Genomic DNA, 22,752 nt, shown 5'->3' with positions numbered 1-22,752 from the left:
TACATTATAAAAATACATATAATTAATAGAGGTGAAAATAATGAACAGTTGTTGCCTCTCCGCATTTGAAACATGAGCTTCTTCTCCTTCCTCTTCTATATGTCCTGAAATTGAGATAGTCACTTTTTAATCAATTTTGATCTAACAACATAGTTGATTTGTACAAAGCATATCATACGATCTGTGAATAATTCTAAAAAAGAAAATTAGATCAGTACCTTTGAGGCCTCCAAGCAAAAGCTTATATTTCATGATTGCAGATCGACTGTTGAAAATCAGCATGAGAAATGTTTTATTTCACAATTTCCATACTAATATACAAAAAACATTTGTACTATCTGAATGATACCGTCATTGTGGTTCTCTAGGTTTGATTTAAGAACACATCTCTTTCAAAATGTGCTATGTTCGCCTTATCAATAGTGTGGAAATCTTCAAAAAGGAATGCTGGGAATCAGCCCTCTGAAATGCATTTGAGAAAAACAGGATAGGATTTTGTAATGTCGCACTATTTTGTGTAGGAATGTGATGTTATGTGTATTATAAAGTTCGTCTTTCTGTAACTTGTTCAAGCTGTTGGACATTTTGAAAGGATTCAACATTTTTCTCTTTCAACCTACTGGTGTTGGATTGGAGCTATCAATAACAAAAGATGACAGAAATGTAAAAGGTCGAGATTAGTAAAATAGTACCTCAAAGAATTGGACTGGTACCTTTGCATGCAAAGTCCAAAGTGCCAACTGTTGCTCTTTGGAGCCACCCATGTGAGAGACAGAGAAATGGATGTAGTAGTTTGGAAATGTAGAATGTTTTAATATTCTTCAGTCAAATATGATCATTATTTTGTAAATTGCATTTCCTGATAAACGTTTGCACATTTAACACTGTTATGGAGAATGCAGCTGAAAAGAATCAAATCACATTATAGCTCTTTACACTATGAGCATTCAACTGAGATATCTTTTCATCAATGTAAGAAAAGCCCCCGCACTGATGCGCTCTCTTTTGTCTCAATGGAAAAATCCCTCATGTATGGCAGGGTTCCATGGTGTAATAGTTAGCACTCTGGACTCTGAATCCAGCGATCCGAGTTCAAATCTCGTGGGACCTGCTTGAATTATGAGATTTAATATTTCACTAATTTCTTAGAATTTGGACTTGGAAAAACATAACGTCAAAGTTTTATACTGAAACTTATCAACGTATAAGTATGTATCTATGTACACATGGCTATATCCATCTAGATAGTGATAATACAATATAAAGAAATGAATTATTCATAAACATAAGTACTGAAGCTGAAAACTAAAAACTGTTCTTTCCCATCCACAATTTAAGCAAGAGGTTATTTTCCTTTCTCATCTTTATGATCAGTAATAAGATAGTTAATTTTGCTGATTTCTTATCTGACAACATTCTTGACTTACACAGTGCATTTAATTGTGAATTTCTTTGAAAGAGGAATTCAGATTAATACATTTGACATGTCTTTCGAAAGATTCTACTTTGTGGTTATGGATCTACTTTAGAAAAACAGAGTGTAAATATCTGTGTGTCTTAATTTCAAGATTGTTATTTAAAAGTTCATCTCTTCTGTCCCCAAAATACACAATTTGATTCCCCAAGTTTTCTTTTAATGAAGGCTTTCCAATTAAAAAAGTTCCGTGTTCCCCTTATCAATAACAGTAAGATTTAAACAAGTAATATCTTGGATCAGCCTCTTGTGATGAGTTGAGAAAACAGAGTCAGCTCACAAAATATCTCATTATTTTGAGCCATTTTATTTCCATGTTTTCTAAAAGTTCTATCATTTGCTCACATCAAATAGACTTTAAAAATACAATCAATAAATCAATGTTTCACTCTACCCGTGTTAGATTTATGATATTTATGAATACACTTGACAGAAAAAGATTTGGTCATAAGTCATGAAAGTGGTCCCACCGAGATTTGAACTCGGATCCTTGGATTCAAAGTCCAAAGTGCTAACCATTTCACCATGGAACCTCCCATGTGACAGGGGAGGAAATTGCTGCAGCAATGTGGACATTTCACATTTTTTATTTTCTACAGTCAAAGACAAACAGAATTATATAACTTTTCTATTCTGTTCAACTTTTGCCTATTGAACTATGTTAGGGAAGGATGTTGCACAAAGGACTCAAGTAACGCTATGACTCTGTTGAACAGTACTTTTTATGTGAGATAAGATTTTGCAATAAAAGATAAGATTCCCCCGTGAATGCAATCTCTTCTGCCAAAATGGAAAGCTCAACCTGGTACAGGTGGGTTGATGGTGTTATGCTTGTCAATCTGGACTCTGAAAACAGGGATCTAAGTACAAAGCTCAGTGGGACTTATCTAAACTTTACGATTTTTTTTCCATTCAGTTCTTAGAAGTATTAATTGGAAAAACATCTCATTTACTTATAAACTTGTACGTATCAACTTATATGTATGTATCTCCCTATATATCGCTATATGTCTATGTATATTTATCGGAAAATATAAATATATACATTATAAAAATACATATAATTATAGAGGTGAAAATAATGAACAGTTGTTGCCTCTCCGCATTTGAAACATGAGCTTCTTCTCCTTCCTCTTCTATATGTCCTGAAATTGAGATAGTCACTTTTTAATCAATTTTGATCTAACAACATAGTTGATTTGTACAAAGCATATCATACGATCTGTGAATAATTCTAAAAAAGAAAATTAGATCAGTACCTTTGAGGCCTCCAAGCAAAAGCTTATATTTCATGATTGCAGATCGACTGTTGAAAATCAGCATGAGAAATGTTTTATTTCACAATTTCCATACTAATATACAAAAAACATTTGTACTATCTGAATGATACCGTCATTGTGGTTCTCTAGGTTTGATTTAAGAACACATCTCTTTCAAAATGTGCTATGTTCGCCTTATCAATAGTGTGGAAATCTTCAAAAAGGAATGCTGGGAATCAGCCCTCTGAAATGCATTTGAGAAAAACAGGATAGGATTTTGTAATGTCGCACTATTTTGTGTAGGAATGTGATGTTATGTGTATTATAAAGTTCGTATTTCTGTAACTTGTTCAAGCTGTTGGACATTTTGAAAGGAGTCAACATTTGTCTCTTTCAACCTACTGGTGTTGGATTGGAGCTATCAATAACAAAAGATGACAGAAATGTAAAAGGTCGAGATTAGTAAAATAGTACCTCAAAGAATTGGACTGGTACCTTTGCATGCAAAGTCCAAAGTGCCAAGCGTTGCTCTTTGGAGCCACCCATGTGAGAGACAGAGAAATGGATGTAGTAGTTTGGAAATGTAGAATGTTTTAATATTCTTCAGTCAAATATGATCATTATTTTGTAAATTGCATTTCCTGATAAACGTTTGCACATTTAACACTGTTATGGAGAATGCAGCTGAAAAGAATCAAATCACATTATAGCTCTTTACACTATGAGCATTCAACTGAGATATCTTTTCATCAATGTAAGAAAAGCCCCCGCACTGATGCGCTCTCTTTTGTCTCAATGGAAAAATCCCTCATGTATGGCAGGGTTCCATGGTGTAATGGTTAGCACTCTGGACTCTGAATCCAGCGATCCGAGTTCAAATCTCGGTGGGACCTGCTTGAATTATGAGATATAATATTTCACTAATTTCTTAGAATTTGGACTTGGAAAAACATAACGTCAAAGTTTTATACTGAAACTTATCAACGTATAATTATGTATCTATGTACACATGGCTATATCCATCTAGATAGTGATAATACAATATAAAGAAATGAATTATTCATAAACATAAGTACTGAAGCTGAAAACTAAAAACTGTTCTTTCCCATCCACAATTTAAGCAAGAGGTTCTTTTCCTTTCTCATCTTTATGATCAGTAATAAGATAGTTCATTTTGCTGATTTCTTATCTGACAACATTCTTGACTTACACAGTGCATTTAATTGTGAATTTCTTTGAAAGAGGAATTCAGATTAATACATTTGACATGTCTTTCGAAAGATTCTACTTTGTGGTTATGGATCTACTTTAGAAAAACAGAGTGTAAATATCTGTGTGTCTTAATTTCAAGATTGTTATTTAAAAGTTCATCTCTTCTGTCCCCAAAATACACAATTTGATTCCTCAAGTTTTCTTTTAATGAAGGCTTTCCAATTAAAAAAGTTCTGTGTTCCCCTTATCAATAACAGTAAGATTTAAACAAGTAATATCTTGGATCAGCCTCTTGTGATGAGTTGAGAAAACAGAGTCAGCTCACAAAATATCTCATTATTTTGAGCCATTTTATTTCCATGTTTTCTAAAAGTTCTATCATTTGCTCACATCAAATAGACTTTAAAAATACAATCAATAAATCAATGTTTCACTCTACCCGTGTTAGATTTATGATATTTATGAATACACTTGACAGAAAAAGATTTGGTCATAAGTCATGAAAGTGGTCCCACCGAGATTTGAACTCGGATCCTTGGATTCAAAGTCCAAAGTGCTAACCATTTCACCATGGAACCTCCCATGTGACAGGGGAGGAAATTGCTGCAGCAATGTGGACATTTCACATTTTTTATTTTCTACAGTCAAAGACAAACAGAATTATATAACTTTTCTATTCTGTTCAACTTTTGCCTATTGAACTATGTTAGGGAAGGATGTTGCACAAAGGACTCAAGTAACGCTATGACTCTGTTGAACAGTACTTTTTATGTGAGATAAGATTTTGCAATAAAAGATAAGATTCCCCCGTGAATGCAATCTCTTCTGCCAAAATGGAAAGCTCAACCTGGTACAGGTGGGTTGATGGTGTTATGCTTGTCAATCTGGACTCTGAAAACAGGGATCTAAGTACAAAGCTCAGTGGGACTTATCTAAACTTTACGATTTTTTTTCCATTCAGTTCTTAGAAGTATTAATTGGAAAAACATCTCATTTACTTATAAACTTGTACGTATCAACTTATATGTATGTATCTCCCTATATATCGCTATATGTCTATGTATATTTATCGGAAAATATAAATATATACATTATAAAAATACATATAATTAATAGAGGTGAAAATAATGAACAGTTGTTGCCTCTCCGCATTTGAAACATGAGCTTCTTCTCCTTCCTCTTCTATATGTCCTGAAATTGAGATAGTCACTTTTTAATCAATTTTGATCTAACAACATAGTTGATTTGTACAAAGCATATCATACGATCTGTGAATAATTCTAAAAAAGAAAATTAGATCAGTTCCTTTGAGGCCTCCAAGCAAAAGCTTATATTTCATGATTGCAGATCGACTGTTGAAAATCAGCATGAGAAATGTTTTATTTCACAATTTCCATACTAATATACAAAAAACATTTGTACTATCTGAATGATACCGTCATTGTGGTTCTCTAGGTTTGATTTAAGAACACATCTCTTTCAAAATGTGCTATGTTCGCCTTATCAATAGTGTGGAAATCTTCAAAAAGGAATGCTGGGAATCAGCCCTCTGAAATGCATTTGAGAAAAACAGGATAGGATTTTGTAATGTCGCACTATTTTGTGTAGGAATGTGATGTTATGTGTATTATAAAGTTCGTATTTCTGTAACTTGTTCAAGCTGTTGGACATTTTGAAGGGAGTCAACATTTGTCTCTTTCAACCTACTGGTGTTGGATTGGAGCTATCAATAACAAAAGATGACAGAAATGTAAAAGGTCGAGATTAGTAAAATAGTACCTCAAAGAATTGGACTGGTACCTTTGCATGCAAAGTCCAAAGTGCCAAGCGTTGCTCTTTGGAGCCACCCATGTGAGAGACAGAGAAATGGATGTAGTAGTTTGGAAATGTAGAATGTTTTAATATTCTTCAGTCAAATATGATCATTATTTTGTAAATTGCATTTCCTGATAAACGTTTGCACATTTAACACTGTTATGGAGAATGCAGCTGAAAAGAATCAAATCACATTATAGCTCTTTACACTATGAGCATTCAACTGAGATATCTTTTCATCAATGTAAGAAAAGCCCCCGCACTGATGCGCTCTCTTTTGTCTCAATGGAAAAATCCCTCATGTATGGCAGGGTTCCATGGTGTAATGGTTAGCACTCTGGACTCTGAATCCAGCGATCCGAGTTCAAATCTCGGTGGGACCTGCTTGAATTATGAGATATAATATTTCACTAATTTCTTAGAATTTGGACTTGGAAAAACATAACGTCAAAGTTTTATACTGAAACTTATCAACGTATAATTATGTATCTATGTACACATGGCTATATCCATCTAGATAGTGATAATACAATATAAAGAAATGAATTATTCATAAACATAAGTACTGAAGCTGAAAACTAAAAACTGTTCTTTCCCATCCACAATTTAAGCAAGAGGTTCTTTTCCTTTCTCATCTTTATGATCAGTAATAAGATAGTTCATTTTGCTGATTTCTTATCTGACAACATTCTTGACTTACACAGTGCATTTAATTGTGAATTTCTTTGAAAGAGGAATTCAGATTAATACATTTGACATGTCTTTCGAAAGATTCTACTTTGTGGTTATGGATCTACTTTAGAAAAACAGAGTGTAAATATCTGTGTGTCTTAATTTCAAGATTGTTATTTAAAAGTTCATCTCTTCTGTCCCCAAAATACACAATTTGATTCCTCAAGTTTTCTTTTAATGAAGGCTTTCCAATTAAAAAAGTTCCGTGTTCCCCTTATCAATAACAGTAAGATTTAAACAAGTAATATCTTGGATCAGCCTCTTGTGATGAGTTGAGAAAACAGAGTCAGCTCACAAAATATCTCATTATTTTGAGCCATTTTATTTCCATGTTTTCTAAAAGTTCTATCATTTGCTCACATCAAATAGACTTTAAAAATACAATCAATAAATCAATGTTTCACTCTACCCGTGTTAGATTTATGATATTTATGAATACACTTGACAGAAAAAGATTTGGTCATAAGTCATGAAAGTGGTCCCACCGAGATTTGAACTCGGATCCTTGGATTCAAAGTCCAAAGTGCTAACCATTACACCATGGAACCTCCCATGTGACAGGGGAGCAAATTGCTGCAGCAATGTGGACATTTCACATTTTTTATTTTCTACAGTCAAAGACAAACAGAATTATATAACTTTTCTATTCTGTTCAACTTTTGCCTATTGAACTATGTTAGGGAAGGATGTTGCACAAAGGACTCAAGTAACGCTATGACTCTGTTGAACAGTACTTTTTATGTGAGATAAGATTTTGCAATAAAAGATAAGATTCCCCCGTGAATGCAATCTCTTCTGCCAAAATGGAAAGCTCAACCTGGTACAGGTGGGTTGATGGTGTTATGCTTGTCAATCTGGACTCTGAAAACAGGGATCTAAGTACAAAGCTCAGTGGGACTTATCTAAACTTTACGATTTTTTTTCCATTCAGTTCTTAGAAGTATTAATTGGAAAAACATCTCATTTACTTATAAACTTGTACGTATCAACTTATATGTCTGTATCTCCCTATATATCGCTATATGTCTATGTATATTTATCGGAAAATATAAATATATACATTATAAAAATACATATAATTAATAGAGGTGAAAATAATGAACAGTTGTTGCCTCTCCGCATTTGAAACATGAGCTTCTTCTCCTTCCTCTTCTATATGTCCTGAAATTGAGATAGTCACTTTTTAATCAATTTTGATCTAACAACATAGTTGATTTGTACAAAGCATATCATACGATCTGTGAATAATTCTAAAAAAGAAAATTAGATCAGTACCTTTGAGGCCTCCAAGCAAAAGCTTATATTTCATGATTGCAGATCGACTGTTGAAAATCAGCATGAGAAATGTTTTATTTCACAATTTCCATACTAATATACAAAAAACATTTGTACTATCTGAATGATACCGTCATTGTGGTTCTCTAGGTTTGATTTAAGAACACATCTCTTTCAAAATGTGCTATGTTCGCCTTATCAATAGTGTGGAAATCTTCAAAAAGGAATGCTGGGAATCAGCCCTCTGAAATGCATTTGAGAAAAACAGGATAGGATTTTGTAATGTCGCACTATTTTGTGTAGGAATGTGATGTTATGTGTATTATAAAGTTCGTCTTTCTGTAACTTGTTCAAGCTGTTGGACATTTTGAAAGGATTCAACATTTTTCTCTTTCAACCTACTGGTGTTGGATTGGAGCTATCAATAACAAAAGATGACAGAAATGTAAAAGGTCGAGATTAGTAAAATAGTACCTCAAAGAATTGGACTGGTACCTTTGCATGCAAAGTCCAAAGTGCCAACTGTTGCTCTTTGGAGCCACCCATGTGAGAGACAGAGAAATGGATGTAGTAGTTTGGAAATGTAGAATGTTTTAATATTCTTCAGTCAAATATGATCATTATTTTGTAAATTGCATTTCCTGATAAACGTTTGCACATTTAACACTGTTATGGAGAATGCAGCTGAAAAGAATCAAATCACATTATAGCTCTTTACACTATGAGCATTCAACTGAGATATCTTTTCATCAATGTAAGAAAAGCCCCCGCACTGATGCGCTCTCTTTTGTCTCAATGGAAAAATCCCTCATGTATGGCAGGGTTCCATGGTGTAATAGTTAGCACTCTGGACTCTGAATCCAGCGATCCGAGTTCAAATCTCGTGGGACCTGCTTGAATTATGAGATTTAATATTTCACTAATTTCTTAGAATTTGGACTTGGAAAAACATAACGTCAAAGTTTTATACTGAAACTTATCAACGTATAAGTATGTATCTATGTACACATGGCTATATCCATCTAGATAGTGATAATACAATATAAAGAAATGAATTATTCATAAACATAAGTACTGAAGCTGAAAACTAAAAACTGTTCTTTCCCATCCACAATTTAAGCAAGAGGTTATTTTCCTTTCTCATCTTTATGATCAGTAATAAGATAGTTAATTTTGCTGATTTCTTATCTGACAACATTCTTGACTTACACAGTGCATTTAATTGTGAATTTCTTTGAAAGAGGAATTCAGATTAATACATTTGACATGTCTTTCGAAAGATTCTACTTTGTGGTTATGGATCTACTTTAGAAAAACAGAGTGTAAATATCTGTGTGTCTTAATTTCAAGATTGTTATTTAAAAGTTCATCTCTTCTGTCCCCAAAATACACAATTTGATTCCCCAAGTTTTCTTTTAATGAAGGCTTTCCAATTAAAAAAGTTCCGTGTTCCCCTTATCAATAACAGTAAGATTTAAACAAGTAATATCTTGGATCAGCCTCTTGTGATGAGTTGAGAAAACAGAGTCAGCTCACAAAATATCTCATTATTTTGAGCCATTTTATTTCCATGTTTTCTAAAAGTTCTATCATTTGCTCACATCAAATAGACTTTAAAAATACAATCAATAAATCAATGTTTCACTCTACCCGTGTTAGATTTATGATATTTATGAATACACTTGACAGAAAAAGATTTGGTCATAAGTCATGAAAGTGGTCCCACCGAGATTTGAACTCGGATCCTTGGATTCAAAGTCCAAAGTGCTAACCATTTCACCATGGAACCTCCCATGTGACAGGGGAGGAAATTGCTGCAGCAATGTGGACATTTCACATTTTTTATTTTCTACAGTCAAAGACAAACAGAATTATATAACTTTTCTATTCTGTTCAACTTTTGCCTATTGAACTATGTTAGGGAAGGATGTTGCACAAAGGACTCAAGTAACGCTATGACTCTGTTGAACAGTACTTTTTATGTGAGATAAGATTTTGCAATAAAAGATAAGATTCCCCCGTGAATGCAATCTCTTCTGCCAAAATGGAAAGCTCAACCTGGTACAGGTGGGTTGATGGTGTTATGCTTGTCAATCTGGACTCTGAAAACAGGGATCTAAGTACAAAGCTCAGTGGGACTTATCTAAACTTTACGATTTTTTTTCCATTCAGTTCTTAGAAGTATTAATTGGAAAAACATCTCATTTACTTATAAACTTGTACGTATCAACTTATATGTATGTATCTCCCTATATATCGCTATATGTCTATGTATATTTATCGGAAAATATAAATATATACATTATAAAAATACATATAATTATAGAGGTGAAAATAATGAACAGTTGTTGCCTCTCCGCATTTGAAACATGAGCTTCTTCTCCTTCCTCTTCTATATGTCCTGAAATTGAGATAGTCACTTTTTAATCAATTTTGATCTAACAACATAGTTGATTTGTACAAAGCATATCATACGATCTGTGAATAATTCTAAAAAAGAAAATTAGATCAGTACCTTTGAGGCCTCCAAGCAAAAGCTTATATTTCATGATTGCAGATCGACTGTTGAAAATCAGCATGAGAAATGTTTTATTTCACAATTTCCATACTAATATACAAAAAACATTTGTACTATCTGAATGATACCGTCATTGTGGTTCTCTAGGTTTGATTTAAGAACACATCTCTTTCAAAATGTGCTATGTTCGCCTTATCAATAGTGTGGAAATCTTCAAAAAGGAATGCTGGGAATCAGCCCTCTGAAATGCATTTGAGAAAAACAGGATAGGATTTTGTAATGTCGCACTATTTTGTGTAGGAATGTGATGTTATGTGTATTATAAAGTTCGTATTTCTGTAACTTGTTCAAGCTGTTGGACATTTTGAAAGGAGTCAACATTTGTCTCTTTCAACCTACTGGTGTTGGATTGGAGCTATCAATAACAAAAGATGACAGAAATGTAAAAGGTCGAGATTAGTAAAATAGTACCTCAAAGAATTGGACTGGTACCTTTGCATGCAAAGTCCAAAGTGCCAAGCGTTGCTCTTTGGAGCCACCCATGTGAGAGACAGAGAAATGGATGTAGTAGTTTGGAAATGTAGAATGTTTTAATATTCTTCAGTCAAATATGATCATTATTTTGTAAATTGCATTTCCTGATAAACGTTTGCACATTTAACACTGTTATGGAGAATGCAGCTGAAAAGAATCAAATCACATTATAGCTCTTTACACTATGAGCATTCAACTGAGATATCTTTTCATCAATGTAAGAAAAGCCCCCGCACTGATGCGCTCTCTTTTGTCTCAATGGAAAAATCCCTCATGTATGGCAGGGTTCCATGGTGTAATGGTTAGCACTCTGGACTCTGAATCCAGCGATCCGAGTTCAAATCTCGGTGGGACCTGCTTGAATTATGAGATATAATATTTCACTAATTTCTTAGAATTTGGACTTGGAAAAACATAACGTCAAAGTTTTATACTGAAACTTATCAACGTATAATTATGTATCTATGTACACATGGCTATATCCATCTAGATAGTGATAATACAATATAAAGAAATGAATTATTCATAAACATAAGTACTGAAGCTGAAAACTAAAAACTGTTCTTTCCCATCCACAATTTAAGCAAGAGGTTCTTTTCCTTTCTCATCTTTATGATCAGTAATAAGATAGTTCATTTTGCTGATTTCTTATCTGACAACATTCTTGACTTACACAGTGCATTTAATTGTGAATTTCTTTGAAAGAGGAATTCAGATTAATACATTTGACATGTCTTTCGAAAGATTCTACTTTGTGGTTATGGATCTACTTTAGAAAAACAGAGTGTAAATATCTGTGTGTCTTAATTTCAAGATTGTTATTTAAAAGTTCATCTCTTCTGTCCCCAAAATACACAATTTGATTCCTCAAGTTTTCTTTTAATGAAGGCTTTCCAATTAAAAAAGTTCTGTGTTCCCCTTATCAATAACAGTAAGATTTAAACAAGTAATATCTTGGATCAGCCTCTTGTGATGAGTTGAGAAAACAGAGTCAGCTCACAAAATATCTCATTATTTTGAGCCATTTTATTTCCATGTTTTCTAAAAGTTCTATCATTTGCTCACATCAAATAGACTTTAAAAATACAATCAATAAATCAATGTTTCACTCTACCCGTGTTAGATTTATGATATTTATGAATACACTTGACAGAAAAAGATTTGGTCATAAGTCATGAAAGTGGTCCCACCGAGATTTGAACTCGGATCCTTGGATTCAAAGTCCAAAGTGCTAACCATTTCACCATGGAACCTCCCATGTGACAGGGGAGGAAATTGCTGCAGCAATGTGGACATTTCACATTTTTTATTTTCTACAGTCAAAGACAAACAGAATTATATAACTTTTCTATTCTGTTCAACTTTTGCCTATTGAACTATGTTAGGGAAGGATGTTGCACAAAGGACTCAAGTAAGGCTATGACTCTGTTGAACAGTACTTTTTATGTGAGATAAGATTTTGCAATAAAAGATAAGATTCCCCCGTGAATGCAATCTCTTCTGCCAAAATGGAAAGCTCAACCTGGTACAGGTGGGTTGATGGTGTTATGCTTGTCAATCTGTACTCTGAAAACAGGGATCTAAGTACAAAGCTCAGTGGGACTTATCTAAACTTTACGATTTTTTTTCCATTCAGTTCTTAGAAGTATTAATTGGAAAAACATCTCATTTACTTATAAACTTGTACGTATCAACTTATATGTCTGTATCTCCCTATATATCGCTATATGTCTATGTATATTTATCGGAAAATATAAATATATACATTATAAAAATACATATAATTAATAGAGGTGAAAATAATGAACAGTTGTTGCCTCTCCGCATTTGAAACATGAGCTTCTTCTCCTTCCTCTTCTATATGTCCTGAAATTGAGATAGTCACTTTTTAATCAATTTTGATCTAACAACATAGTTGATTTGTACAAAGCATATCATACGATCTGTGAATAATTCTAAAAAAGAAAATTAGATCAGTACCTTTGAGGCCTCCAAGCAAAAGCTTATATTTCATGATTGCAGATCGACTGTTGAAAATCAGCATGAGAAATGTTTTATTTCACAATTTCCATACTAATATACAAAAAACATTTGTACTATCTGAATGATACCGTCATTGTGGTTCTCTAGGTTTGATTTAAGAACACATCTCTTTCAAAATGTGCTATGTTCGCCTTATCAATAGTGTGGAAATCTTCAAAAAGGAATGCTGGGAATCAGCCCTCTGAAATGCATTTGAGAAAAACAGGATAGGATTTTGTAATGTCGCACTATTTTGTGTAGGAATGTGATGTTATGTGTATTATAAAGTTCGTATTTCTGTAACTTGTTCAAGCTGTTGGACATTTTGAAAGGATTCAACATTTTTCTCTTTCAACCTACTGGTGTTGGATTGGAGCTATCAATAACAAAAGATGACAGAAATGTAAAAGGTCGAGATTAGTAAAATAGTACCTCAAAGAATTGGACTGGTACCTTTGCATGCAAAGTCCAAAGTGCCAACTGTTGCTCTTTGGAGCCACCCATGTGAGAGACAGAGAAATGGATGTAGTAGTTTGGAAATGTAGAATGTTTTAATATTCTTCAGTCAAATATGATCATTATTTTGTAAATTGCATTTCCTGATAAACGTTTGCACATTTAACACTGTTATGGAGAATGCAGCTGAAAAGAATCAAATCACATTATAGCTCTTTACACTATGAGCATTCAACTGAGATATCTTTTCATCAATGTAAGAAAAGCCCCCGCACTGATGCGCTCTCTTTTGTCTCAATGGAAAAATCCCTCATGTATGGCAGGGTTCCATGGTGTAATAGTTAGCACTCTGGACTCTGAATCCAGCGATCCGAGTTCAAATCTCGTGGGACCTGCTTGAATTATGAGATTTAATATTTCACTAATTTCTTAGAATTTGGACTTGGAAAAACATAACGTCAAAGTTTTATACTGAAACTTATCAACGTATAATTATGTATCTATGTACACATGGCTATATCCATCTAGATAGTGATAATACAATATAAAGAAATGAATTATTCATAAACATAAGTACTGAAGCTGAAAACTAAAAACTGTTCTTTCCCATCCACAATTTAAGCAAGAGGTTCTTTTCCTTTCTCATCTTTATGATCAGTAATAAGATAGTTCATTTTGCTGATTTCTTATCTGACAACATTCTTGACTTACACAGTGCATTTAATTGTGAATTTCTTTGAAAGAGGAATTCAGATTAATACATTTGACATGTCTTTCGAAAGATTCTACTTTGTGGTTATGGATCTACTTTAGAAAAACAGAGTGTAAATATCTGTGTGTCTTAATTTCAAGATTGTTATTTAAAAGTTCATCTCTTCTGTCCCCAAAATACAAAATTTGATTCCTCAAGTTTTCTTTTAATGAAGGCTTTCCAATTAAAAAAGTTCCGTGTTCCCCTTATCAATAACAGTAAGATTTAAACAAGTAATATCTTGGATCAGCCTCTTGTGATGAGTTGAGAAAACAGAGTCAGCTCACAAAATATCTCATTATTTTGAGCCATTTTATTTCCATGTTTTCTAAAAGTTCTATCATTTGCTCACATCAAATAGACTTTAAAAATACAATCAATAAATCAATGTTTCACTCTACCCGTGTTAGATTTATGATATTTATGAATACACTTGACAGAAAAAGATTTGGTCATAAGTCATGAAAGTGGTCCCACCGAGATTTGAACTCGGATCCTTGGATTCAAAGTCCAAAGTGCTAACCATTACACCATGGAACCTCCCATGTGACAGGGGAGCAAATTGCTGCAGCAATGTGGACATTTCACATTTTTTATTTTCTACAGTCAAAGACAAACAGAATTATATAACTTTTCTATTCTGTTCAACTTTTGCCTATTGAACTATGTTAGGGAAGGATGTTGCACAAAGGACTCAAGTAACGCTATGACTCTGTTGAACAGTACTTTTTATGTGAGATAAGATTTTGCAATAAAAGATAAGATTCCCCCGTGAATGCAATCTCTTCTGCCAAAATGGAAAGCTCAACCTGGTACAGGTGGGTTGATGGTGTTATGCTTGTCAATCTGGACTCTGAAAACAGGGATCTAAGTACAAAGCTCAGTGGGACTTATCTAAACTTTACGATTTTTTTTCCATTCAGTTCTTAGAAGTATTAATTGGAAAAACATCTCATTTACTTATAAACTTGTACGTATCAACTTATATGTCTGTATCTCCCTATATATCGCTATATGTCTATGTATATTTATCGGAAAATATAAATATATACATTATAAAAATACATATAATTAATAGAGGTGAAAATAATGAACAGTTGTTGCCTCTCCGCATTTGAAACATGAGCTTCTTCTCCTTCCTCTTCTATATGTCCTGAAATTGAGATAGTCACTTTTTAATCAATTTTGATCTAACAACATAGTTGATTTGTACAAAGCATATCATACGATCTGTGAATAATTCTAAAAAAGAAAATTAGATCAGTACCTTTGAGGCCTCCAAGCAAAAGCTTATATTTCATGATTGCAGATCGACTGTTGAAAATCAGCATGAGAAATGTTTTATTTCACAATTTCCATACTAATATACAAAAAACATTTGTACTATCTGAATGATACCGTCATTGTGGTTCTCTAGGTTTGATTTAAGAACACATCTCTTTCAAAATGTGCTATGTTCGCCTTGTCAATAGTGTGGAAATCTTCAAAAAGGAATGCTGGGAATCAGCCCTCTGAAATGCATTTGAGAAAAACAGGATAGGATTTTGTAATGTCGCACTATTTTGTGTAGGAATGTGATGTTATGTGTATTATAAAGTTCGTATTTCTGTAACTTGTTCAAGCTGTTGGACATTTTGAAAGGATTCAACATTTTTCTCTTTCAACCTACTGGTGTTGGATTGGAGCTATCAATAACAAAAGATGACAGAAATGTAAAAGGTCGAGATTAGTAAAATAGTACCTCAAAGAATTGGACTGGAACCTTTGCATGCAAAGTCCAAAGTGCCAACTGTTGCTCTTTGGAGCCACCCATGTGAGAGACAGAGAAATGGATGTAGTAGTTTGGAAATGTAGAATGTTTTAATATTCTTCAGTCAAATATGATCATTATTTTGTAAATTGCATTTCCTGATAAACGTTTGCACATTTAACACTGTTATGGAGAATGCAGCTGAAAAGAATCAAATCACATTATAGCTCTTTACACTATGAGCATTCAACTGAGATATCTTTTCATCAATGTAAGAAAAGCCCCCGCACTGATGCGCTCTCTTTTGTCTCACTGGAAAAATCCCTCATGTATGGCAGGGTTCCATGGTGTAATGGTTAGCACTCTGGACTCTGAATCCAGCGATCCGAGTTCAAATCTCGTGGGACCTGCTTGAATTATGAGATTTAATATTTCACTAATTTCTTAGAATTTGGACTTGGAAAAACATAACGTCAAAGTTTTATACTGAAACTTATCAACGTATAAGTATGTATCTATGTACACATGGCTATATCCATCTAGATAGTGATAATACAATATAAAGAAATGAATTATTCATAAACATAAGTACTGAAGCTGAAAACTAAAAACTGTTCTTTCCCATCCACAATTTAAGCAAGAGGTTCTTTTCCTTTCTCATCTTTATGATCAGTAATAAGATAGTTCATTTTGCTGATTTCTTATCTGATAACATTCTTGACTTACACAGTGCATTTAATTGTGAATTTCTTTGAAAGAGGAATTCAGATTAATACATTTGACATGTCTTTCGAAAGATTCTACTTTGTGGTTATGGATCTACTTTAGAAAAACAGAGTGTAAATATCTGTGTGTCTTAATTTCAAGATTGTTATTTAAAAGTTCATCTCTTCTGTCCCCAAAATACACAATTTGATTCCTCAAGTTTTCTTTTAATGAAGGCTTTCCAATTAAAAAAGTTCCGTGTTCCCTTATCAATAACAGTAAGATTTAAACAAGTAATATCTTGGATCAGCCTCTTGTGATGAGTTGAGAAAACAGAGTCAGCTCACAAAATATCTCATTATTTTGAGCCATTTTATTTCCATGTTTTCTAAAAGTTCTATCATTTGCTCACATCAAATAGACTTTAAAAATACAATCAATAAATCAATGTTTCACTCTACCCGTGTTAGATTTATGATATTTATGAATACACTTGACAGAAAAAGATTTGGTCATAAGTCATGAAAGTGGTCCCACCGAGATTTGAACTCGGATCCTTGGATTCAAAGTCCAAAGTGCTAACCATTACACCATGGAACCTCCCATGTGACAGGGGAGCAAATTGCTGCAGCAATGTGGACATTTCACATTTTTTATTTTCTACAGTCAAAGACAAACAGAATTATATAACTTTTCTATTCTGTTCAACTTTTGCCTATTGAACTATGTTAGGGAAGGATGTTGCACAAAGGACTCAAGTAACGCTATGACTCTGTTGAACAGTACTTTTTATGTGAGATAAGATTTTGCAATAAAAGATAAGATTCCCCCGTGAATGCAATCTCTTCTGCCAAAATGGAAAGCTCAACCTGGTACAGGTGGGTTGATGGTGTTATGCTTGTCAATCTGGACTCTGAAAACAGGGATCTAAGTACAAAGCTCAGTGGGACTTATCTAAACTTTACGATTTTTTTTCCATTCAGTTCTTAGAAGTATTAATTGGAAAAACATCTCATTTACTTATAAACTTGTACGTATCAACTTATATGTCTGTATCTCCCTATATATCGCTATATGTCTATGTATATTTATCGGAAAATATAAATATATACATTATAAAAATACATATAATTAATAGAGGTGAAAATAATGAACAGTTGTTGCCTCTCCGCATTTGAAACATGAGCTTCTTCTCCTTCCTCTTCTATATGTCCTGAAATTGAGATAGTCACTTTTTAATCAATTTTGATCTAACAACATAGTTGATTTGTACAAAGCATATCATACGATCTGTGAATAATTCTAAAAAAGAAAATTAGATCAGTACCTTTGAGGCCTCCAAGCAAAAGCTTATATTTCATGATTGCAGATCGACTGTTGAAAATCAGCATGAGAAATGTTTTATTTCACAATTTCCATACTAATATACAAAAAACATTTGTACTATCTGAATGATACCGTCATTGTGGTTCTCTAGGTTTGATTTAAGAACACATCTCTTTCAAAATGTGCTATGTTCGCCTTATCAATAGTGTGGAAATCTTCAAAAAGGAATGCTGGGAATCAGCCCTCTGAAATGCATTTGAGAAAAACAGGATAGGATTTTGTAATGTCGCACTATTTTGTGTAGGAATGTGATGTTATGTGTATTATAAAGTTCGTATTTCTGTAACTTGTTCAAGCTGTTGGACATTTTGAAAGGATTCAACATTTTTCTCTTTCAACCTACTGGTGTTGGATTGGAGCTATCAATAACAAAAGATGACAGAAATGTAAAAGGTCGAGATTAGTAAAATAGTACCTCAAAGAATTGGACTGGTACCTTTGCATGCAAAGTCCAAAGTGCCAACTGTTGCTCTTTGGAGCCACCCATGTGAGAGACAGAGAAATGGATGTAGTAGTTTGGAAATGTAGAATGTTTTAATATTCTTCAGTCAAATATGATCATTATTTTGTAAATTGCATTTCCTGATAAACGTTTGCACATTTAACACTGTTATGGAGAATGCAGCTGAAAAGAATCAAATCACATTATAGCTCTTTACACTATGAGCATTCAACTGAGATATCTTTTCATCAATGTAAGAAAAGCCCCCGCACTGATGCGCTCTCTTTTGTCTCAATGGAAAAATCCCTCATGTATGGCAGGGTTCCATGGTGTAATAGTTAGCACTCTGGACTCTGAATCCAGCGATCCGAGTTCAAATCTCGTGGGACCTGCTTGAATTATGAGATTTAATATTTCACTAATTTCTTAGAATTTGGACTTGGAAAAACATAACGTCAAAGTTTTATACTGAAACTTATCAACGTATAAGTATGTATCTATGTACACATGGCTATATCCATCTAGATAGTGATAATACAATATAAAGAAATGAATTATTCATAAACATAAGTACTGAAGCTGAAAACTAAAAACTGTTCTTTCCCATCCACAATTTAAGCAAGAGGTTATTTTCCTTTCTCATCTTTATGATCAGTAATAAGATAGTTAATTTTGCTGATTTCTTATCTGACAACATTCTTGACTTACACAGTGCATTTAATTGTGAATTTCTTTGAAAGAGGAATTCAGATTAATACATTTGACATGTCTTTCGAAAGATTCTACTTTGTGGTTATGGATCTACTTTAGAAAAACAGAGTGTAAATATCTGTGTGTCTTAATTTCAAGATTGTTATTTAAAAGTTCATCTCTTCTGTCCCCAAAATACACAATTTGATTCCCCAAGTTTTCTTTTAATGAAGGCTTTCCAATTAAAAAAGTTCCGTGTTCCCCTTATCAATAACAGTAAGATTTAAACAAGTAATATCTTGGATCAGCCTCTTGTGATGAGTTGAGAAAACAGAGTCAGCTCACAAAATATCTCATTATTTTGAGCCATTTTATTTCCATGTTTTCTAAAAGTTCTATCATTTGCTCACATCAAATAGACTTTAAAAATACAATCAATAAATCAATGTTTCACTCTACCCGTGTTAGATTTATGATATTTATGAATACACTTGACAGAAAAAGATTTGGTCATAAGTCATGAAAGTGGTCCCACCGAGATTTGAACTTGGATCCTTGGATTCAAAGTCCAAAGTGCTAACCATTTCACCATGGAACCTCCCATGTGACAGGGGAGGAAATTGCTGCAGCAATGTGGACATTTCACATTTTTTATTTTCTACAGTCAAAGACAAACAGAATTATATAACTTTTCTATTCTGTTCAACTTTTGCCTATTGAACTATGTTAGGGAAGGATGTTGCACAAAGGACTCAAGTAACGCTATGACTCTGTTGAACAGTACTTTTTATGTGAGATAAGATTTTGCAATAAAAGATAAGATTCCCCCGTGAATGCAATCTCTTCTGCCAAAATGGAAAGCTCAACCTGGTACAGGTGGGTTGATGGTGTTATGCTTGTCAATCTGGACTCTGAAAACAGGGATCTAAGTACAAAGCTCAGTGGGACTTATCTAAACTTTACGATTTTTTTTCCATTCAGTTCTTAGAAGTATTAATTGGAAAAACATCTCATTTACTTATAAACTTGTACGTATCAACTTATATGTATGTATCTCCCTATATATCGCTATATGTCTATGTATATTTATCGGAAAATATAAATATATACATTATAAAAATACATATAATTAATAGAGGTGAAAATAATGAACAGTTGTTGCCTCTCCGCATTTGAAACATGAGCTTCTTCTCCTTCCTCTTCTATATGTCCTGAAATTGAGATAGTCACTTTTTAATCAATTTTGATCTAACAACATAGTTGATTTGTACAAAGCATATCATACGATCTGTGAATAATTCTAAAAAAGAAAATTAGATCAGTACCTTTGAGGCCTCCAAGCAAAAGCTTATATTTCATGATTGCAGATCGACTGTTGAAAATCAGCATGAGAAATGTTTTATTTCACAATTTCCATACTAATATACAAAAAACATTTGTACTATCTGAATGATACCGTCATTGTGGTTCTCTAGGTTTGATTTAAGAACACATCTCTTTCAAAATGTGCTATGTTCGCCTTATCAATAGTGTGGAAATCTTCAAAAAGGAATGCTGGGAATCAGCCCTCTGAAATGCATTTGAGAAAAACAGGATAGGATTTTGTAATGTCGCACTATTTTGTGTAGGAATGTGATGTTATGTGTATTATAAAGTTCGTATTTCTGTAACTTGTTCAAGCTGTTGGACATTTTGAAAGGAGTCAACATTTGTCTCTTTCAACCTACTGGTGTTGGATTGGAGCTATCAATAACAAAAGATGACAGAAATGTAAAAGGTCGAGATTAGTAAAATAGTACCTCAAAGAATTGGACTGGTACCTTTGCATGCAAAGTCCAAAGTGCCAAGCGTTGCTCTTTGGAGCCACCCATGTGAGAGACAGAGAAATGGATGTAGTAGTTTGGAAATGTAGAATGTTTTAATATTCTTCAGTCAAATATGATCATTATTTTGTAAATTGCATTTCCTGATAAACGTTTGCACATTTAACACTGTTATGGAGAATGCAGCTGAAAAGAATCAAATCACATTATAGCTCTTTACACTATGAGCATTCAACTGAGATATCTTTTCATCAATGTAAGAAAAGCCCCCGCACTGATGCGCTCTCTTTTGTCTCAATGGAAAAATCCCTCATGTATGGCAGGGTTCCATGGTGTAATGGTTAGCACTCTGGACTCTGAATCCAGCGATCCGAGTTCAAATCTCGGTGGGACCTGCTTGAATTATGAGATATAATATTTCACTAATTTCTTAGAATTTGGACTTGGAAAAACATAACGTCAAAGTTTTATACTGAAACTTATCAACGTATAATTATGTATCTATGTACACATGGCTATATCCATCTAGATAGTGATAATACAATATAAAGAAATGAATTATTCATAAACATAAGTACTGAAGCTGAAAACTAAAAACTGTTCTTTCCCATCCACAATTTAAGCAAGAGGTTCTTTTCCTTTCTCATCTTTATGATCAGTAATAAGATAGTTCATTTTGCTGATTTCTTATCTGACAACATTCTTGACTTACACAGTGCATTTAATTGTGAATTTCTTTGAAAGAGGAATTCAGATTAATACATTTGACATGTCTTTCGAAAGATTCTACTTTGTGGTTATGGATCTACTTTAGAAAAACAGAGTGTAAATATCTGTGTGTCTTAATTTCAAGATTGTTATTTAAAAGTTCATCTCTTCTGTCCCCAAAATACACAATTTGATTCCTCAAGTTTTCTTTTAATGAAGGCTTTCCAATTAAAAAAGTTCCGTGTTCCCCTTATCAATAACAGTAAGATTTAAACAAGTAATATCTTGGATCAGCCTCTTGTGATGAGTTGAGAAAACAGAGTCAGCTCACAAAATATCTCATTATTTTGAGCCATTTTATTTCCATGTTTTCTAAAAGTTCTATCATTTGCTCACATCAAATAGACTTTAAAAATACAATCAATAAATCAATGTTTCACTCTACCCGTGTTAGATTTATGATATTTATGAATACACTTGACAGAAAAAGATTTGGTCATAAGTCATGAAAGTGGTCCCACCGAGATTTGAACTCGGATCCTTGGATTCAAAGTCCAAAGTGCTAACCATTACACCATGGAACCTCCCATGTGACAGGGGAGCAAATTGCTGCAGCAATGTGGACATTTCACATTTTTTATTTTCTACAGTCAAAGACAAACAGAATTATATAACTTTTCTATTCTGTTCAACTTTTGCCTATTGAACTATGTTAGGGAAGGATGTTGCACAAAGGACTCAAGTAACGCTATGACTCTGTTGAACAGTACTTTTTATGTGAGATAAGATTTTGCAATAAAAGATAAGATTCCCCCGTGAATGCAATCTCTTCTGCCAAAATGGAAAGCTCAACCTGGTACAGGTGGGTTGATGGTGTTATGCTTGTCAATCTGGACTCTGAAAACAGGGATCTAAGTACAAAGCTCAGTGGGACTTATCTAAACTTTACGATTTTTTTTCCATTCAGTTCTTAGAAGTATTAATTGGAAAAACATCTCATTTACTTATAAACTTGTACGTATCAACTTATATGTCTGTATCTCCCTATATATCGCTATATGTCTATGTATATTTATCGGAAAATATAAATATATACATTATAAAAATACATATAATTAATAGAGGTGAAAATAATGAACAGTTGTTGCCTCTCCGCATTTGAAACATGAGCTTCTTCTCCTTCCTCTTCTATATGTCCTG

General features: G+C 33.4%; 12 non-coding genes across 12 annotated transcripts; 4 read left to right on the top strand and 8 right to left on the bottom strand.

Moving 5' to 3' along the window:
• Nucleotides 1-1,935: 1,935 nt before the first annotated feature.
• Nucleotides 1,936-2,007, bottom strand: TRNAQ-UUG (transfer RNA glutamine (anticodon UUG)). Its single transcript has one exon. It is a non-coding gene; the product is annotated as a tRNA-Gln (tRNA).
• A 1,547-nt stretch (nt 2,008-3,554) lies between these two features.
• On the top strand, nt 3,555-3,626 carry TRNAQ-CUG (transfer RNA glutamine (anticodon CUG)). Its single transcript has one exon. It is a non-coding gene; the product is annotated as a tRNA-Gln (tRNA).
• Nucleotides 3,627-4,451: 825 nt separating this feature from the next.
• Nucleotides 4,452-4,523, bottom strand: TRNAQ-UUG (transfer RNA glutamine (anticodon UUG)). The gene has a single exon. It is a non-coding gene; the product is annotated as a tRNA-Gln (tRNA).
• Nucleotides 4,524-6,071: 1,548 nt separating this feature from the next.
• TRNAQ-CUG (transfer RNA glutamine (anticodon CUG)) lies at nt 6,072-6,143 on the top strand. Its single transcript has one exon. It is a non-coding gene; the product is annotated as a tRNA-Gln (tRNA).
• Nucleotides 6,144-6,968: 825 nt separating this feature from the next.
• TRNAQ-UUG (transfer RNA glutamine (anticodon UUG)) lies at nt 6,969-7,040 on the bottom strand. Its single transcript has one exon. It is a non-coding gene; the product is annotated as a tRNA-Gln (tRNA).
• Nucleotides 7,041-9,484: 2,444 nt separating this feature from the next.
• On the bottom strand, nt 9,485-9,556 carry TRNAQ-UUG (transfer RNA glutamine (anticodon UUG)). The gene has a single exon. It is a non-coding gene; the product is annotated as a tRNA-Gln (tRNA).
• Nucleotides 9,557-11,103: 1,547 nt separating this feature from the next.
• On the top strand, nt 11,104-11,175 carry TRNAQ-CUG (transfer RNA glutamine (anticodon CUG)). The gene has a single exon. It is a non-coding gene; the product is annotated as a tRNA-Gln (tRNA).
• Nucleotides 11,176-12,000: 825 nt separating this feature from the next.
• Nucleotides 12,001-12,072, bottom strand: TRNAQ-UUG (transfer RNA glutamine (anticodon UUG)). Its single transcript has one exon. It is a non-coding gene; the product is annotated as a tRNA-Gln (tRNA).
• Nucleotides 12,073-14,516: 2,444 nt separating this feature from the next.
• TRNAQ-UUG (transfer RNA glutamine (anticodon UUG)) lies at nt 14,517-14,588 on the bottom strand. The gene has a single exon. It is a non-coding gene; the product is annotated as a tRNA-Gln (tRNA).
• Nucleotides 14,589-17,031: 2,443 nt separating this feature from the next.
• On the bottom strand, nt 17,032-17,103 carry TRNAQ-UUG (transfer RNA glutamine (anticodon UUG)). The gene has a single exon. It is a non-coding gene; the product is annotated as a tRNA-Gln (tRNA).
• A 4,064-nt stretch (nt 17,104-21,167) lies between these two features.
• TRNAQ-CUG (transfer RNA glutamine (anticodon CUG)) lies at nt 21,168-21,239 on the top strand. Its single transcript has one exon. It is a non-coding gene; the product is annotated as a tRNA-Gln (tRNA).
• An 825-nt stretch (nt 21,240-22,064) lies between these two features.
• TRNAQ-UUG (transfer RNA glutamine (anticodon UUG)) lies at nt 22,065-22,136 on the bottom strand. The gene has a single exon. It is a non-coding gene; the product is annotated as a tRNA-Gln (tRNA).
• Between the last annotated feature and the right edge of the window lie 616 nt (nt 22,137-22,752).

The sequence above is a fragment of the Lissotriton vulgaris genome, chromosome 4_1 (assembly GCF_964263255.1).
Source record: "Lissotriton vulgaris chromosome 4_1, aLisVul1.2, whole genome shotgun sequence".
Classification (NCBI taxonomy): domain Eukaryota; kingdom Metazoa; phylum Chordata; class Amphibia; order Caudata; family Salamandridae; genus Lissotriton; species Lissotriton vulgaris.
The sequence above is the reverse complement of the archived record's forward strand: the minus strand, read 5'-3'. Positions and strand labels throughout refer to the sequence as shown.